Genomic DNA, 544 nt, shown 5'->3' with positions numbered 1-544 from the left:
TTGTAGATGTTATAATTGTGAGGTTTGATCCCTTTGAAAGTGGGGAGGTGTTTACTTTATAAGCATGTTGTGATCATGGCCTTGTAGGCAAAGTTGGATGATTGTTGTTTTGAGTAATGTTGATTATGTGAAGGTAATGTGATATGATGTGAATTTGTGTATGGTCTAAGAGCATGAAAGTTGACCTTGTGTAGAGACTTTAGGTGTTATGCTTGGTTGTTGTCTTTTTTGAATGACTTATAATGAAGGTGAGGTTAAGGTAAACTAGGTTTATCTCTTCTCACACCTAGTGAAGAATGAATGAAAGAATGTGAGAATGAATGAAAAGAATGGAAGTTAATGCTAATGAATGAAAGTTGGGTCTTTTGTAAGGATAGTCTCATAAAGTACTCTTTTAAATGAATGGGGTTCCTAGATGAAAGGTTTTCTCATCTTTGAATCCAAGAGCTTCCTTAATGAATGTCTAGGATGGGTGCTCCTTCGTGAGTTGAGATGAGAGTACTTAGTAGCAATCCTTATCCCTAAATGAAATAAATGTCCAAAC

Source organism: Solanum tuberosum, unplaced genomic scaffold, assembly GCF_000226075.1.
Source record: "Solanum tuberosum cultivar DM 1-3 516 R44 unplaced genomic scaffold, SolTub_3.0 scf00064, whole genome shotgun sequence".
In the NCBI taxonomy this organism is placed as follows: Eukaryota; Viridiplantae; Streptophyta; class Magnoliopsida; order Solanales; family Solanaceae; genus Solanum; species Solanum tuberosum.
The sequence above is the reverse complement of the archived record's forward strand: the minus strand, read 5'-3'. Positions refer to the sequence as shown.